Source organism: Drosophila elegans, unplaced genomic scaffold (assembly GCF_018152505.1).
Source record: "Drosophila elegans isolate 14027-0461.03 unplaced genomic scaffold, ASM1815250v1 contig_476, whole genome shotgun sequence".
NCBI classification, from domain to species: domain Eukaryota; kingdom Metazoa; phylum Arthropoda; class Insecta; order Diptera; family Drosophilidae; genus Drosophila; species Drosophila elegans.
In genome coordinates, this window is record NW_024545863.1 from 26,488,234 (window position 1) to 26,491,529 (window position 3,296).

The window sequence follows — 3,296 nt, forward strand, 5'->3', positions numbered from 1 at the left end:
GTCACTTATATAGTTTATAGGGTCGAAAACGTCTCCTTCACTGCGTTGCAAACTTCTGACTGAAATTATAATACCCTCTGCAAGGGTATAAAAATTCTCTTATCGAGGAAGAAATTCAAGCTTTTCAGTGGGTGAAAAATCAATTTTAAGATAAATTGATTTTTTCAATATTTCCACTCAATTTATTGAACGTCAACGTCAAAGGTTTTTTGACGGATAAACAAATTCGTGATAATGTCGATCTCTAGTTAGACAAAAAGTAACTTCAAACATAAATTGGAGGTTTTCAGCGAGCAAATTAGGATTCCGAAGTAGCTCAGTTGGTTAGAGCACTCCACGCGAAATTGAGAGGTCCCGGGTTTGCTGGCTCGGATGATAATTATGGTACACACCTCTTTTGCTTTCTTCCAATTATCGAATTTCACTTTCACCAAATGACCTAAAGGTTGTGACCCTTTGTCACCGCTTACAGCAAATGCTACACACGGAACACAAAATGCACCATGATGCAATTCTGAGTAAGCAAGCCAGGAAAATTCATCAAACCATTTGTAACAAAATTTTAATTTTCGAGTTTCGAATTTTTGCAGCAATGGAAAAAAGTAATTTTTTGGCGGAACCCAAGCATTTGTTAATAAGTCCAGCCTCTGAGATTCACTAAGTCTGATGCCAATAAAATTTCCGACGTCGTGTTTATTTACGTTGTTTAACGTTTTTGTTGCCTTCACTACATGAGCTTTGATCGCCCGTATTTTCACTACCCGATGCAGCATACCGAGGTTTTTCACGGCTGTTTCGACAGATGATTGCGCTTCTTCATTGTCTTCAGTTTTTGGAGGTTTGCAAAATGGTTTTACAGGTACTAAAAATCGCTTCATTTTAATAGAATATAAACGAAATGCATAATCGAAACTATTATATGCAGCTGATGCAGCGCCGCAGCACGTAGTAAACTGGGAGGCACTGTGACTGTCTGAAGTATCACTTGGAGGTCGCATGATTGGTCGGTCCGTTAGAAGCGCTGGAGTTATCATATTTTCCACGAACCCACCTGATGAACAACAAACCGGCAGGCAGATGCCAAAACTGCGTAAATCCTGGCAAACGCAGCGACCGCTGGCAAGCTAAAAGATTCCAGGAAGAATTTGTCGGTTGACAAGAAGTCAACAGTATTGAACATAACTCGGGCATTCGAAACTTTAATATGCTGTACTGCACAGTCAGAAGAAAAATGTGTTTCTTTTTCAATTTTGAGATTATATCATCTTATAATTCTCAGAGCCAAGGGGGGGATTGATCCCCCTGATCCCCCCCTATCTACGCTACTGGTTGTAATGGAAAATTCTTTATTAAAATCGGGATACTGTAATAATGTTGGTTTCATCAGTTGTTTTTTTTTAGGTACTCGAAGGCTTTTTGACATTGATCTGTCCACTCGAATTTTACATTCTATTTGCATAAACGCGTTGAGTCGTGAAAAATCGGAAACATTTTTATTGAATCTTCTGTAATAATTGCAGAATGCAAGAAATCTTCTAGCGCTATCTGCGTCCGTTGGAACTGGCTATTTTTCTATGACCTCATATTTCTTGTTGTCTGGTAGAATACCTTTGTCAGTACACTTAAGTCCAAGGAAAGTCACTTCGTGTCTGCAAAATGTGAACTTTTCTGGATGCAATTTAAGGTTGTGTTTCCTGCATAAATCAGAAACGTTTGTGAGGTTTTTAATCATATGCTTTTCTGAACAACCGATGACAATTAGGGCATCCATATAATAGAATGCCTGTGAAGTGAATAAATAATAAAATATTTTTTATATTTTTGTAAAGGTAAATGGAACAAATATAAAAATCCGCATACTTTGTTTAAATGTTATTTTAATGATAATAATTTTAAATTTGAATTGTGCCAATATCTTGGATTATAAAGAATTGCTTAAAGACAATTACAATCGTTAAAGACAATTAAAATTACACTGCGTATAATTCATCATAACATTCTAATCAAGTGTACTAAAAGCTCTCTCCTCTGAAAAGCAATCGTCGGTAGGGTATGCAAGCACAATCCGCTCGCAAAACATCGACAAAAGCTGATTGAGGTTTTTTTTTGAAGTTTGAAGTTTTCTCAACCACTGAGGAGCAGTCGGTGTTTTAAGTGACACGACTGCGATATGCTCTGTATCCATCTCAGTGGACTGATTTCTATTAATTCGAATACATACATATATGTAAAACATTTTACTGCTACCACTGATTTGAATTTGTAAAAAAATATATTATAACATATAATATTCATATTTTGATCATAACCCAATAGTAAATACGCCCATATTCTTAGGGTACCAAGTTTGAAAAGTGGCAAAAGACAAAATATTCATGATGCGCCGAAATGAAATAAACGCACACATGCTCCCGTGTATGAGAATGCATGATCACGCATACATACAAAGGCGAATTCAAGCGCAGGGCAGCCTTCTTCAAAAAGCGCCTCTCTGCGACTGAACTCGTGCAATGAGTGCGCGAGCATAAAAATGAGAATGAGAATGAGAGAGCAAAAAACCCGAATGCACACGAAGTGCAGGGACCTGCTGCTGAGAGCCCGGGGGGCCTCCCGCTTTCAATTTTTTTGTGTCCAAATTCGTTGTATGAAATGACCAGTCTATATATTGTATGGTTAGTGGTATAAGCCAATCGTTTTCTGGTTTTAAGTCTATTTGACAATTATATTTTTTCATGAAGTCGATTCCATTTATCCCATCACATGGAATTGGAAAATCTGTTGTTACTAAATAAAAATTATGTGGGATGGCATAGTTGTTTGAAAGGAGTTCTATTGAAGTTAGTTCCTTGGAGTTGGTTGTTCCTTCACCAACACCTGATGTTTGAATAATATTTGTGTGATCTACGTTAAATGAATCTCAATTTTCTCTTATTAACGAAATATCTGCACCAGTATGAACTAATAATGTGTATAATTTTTTAGTTTGTTCATTCCGAAGTGAAACAAAAAGATTGAAATTAAGGTTGATTGTATGAACCGTTTGTTTTACGTTTGTTTCTTTTTAAGGGAGTCTACGAGTTTTCCGGCGTAGCTTGTACATTATTATTATTATTATTATTATTATTATTTTTATTATTATTATTATTATTATTATTATTATTATTATTATTATTATTATTATTATTATTATTATTATTATTATTATTATTATTATTATTATTATTATTATTATTATTATTATTATTATTATTATTATTATTATTATTATTATTATTATTATTATTATTATTATTATA

General features: G+C 34.6%; 1 long non-coding RNA gene across 2 annotated transcripts; it reads left to right on the top strand.

The window, feature by feature from the left end:
- Nucleotides 1–221: 221 nt before the first annotated feature.
- LOC121467598 lies at nt 222–1,353 on the top strand. Of its 2 annotated transcripts, XR_005977657.1 has the most exons (4): nt 222–384; nt 473–518; nt 591–859; nt 926–1,353. It is a non-coding gene; the product is annotated as an uncharacterized LOC121467598 (long non-coding RNA). The 2 variants fall into 2 exon arrangements; XR_005977656.1 differs by having other exon boundaries at nt 224–518.
- The last annotated feature ends 1,943 nt before the right edge of the window (nt 1,354–3,296 follow it).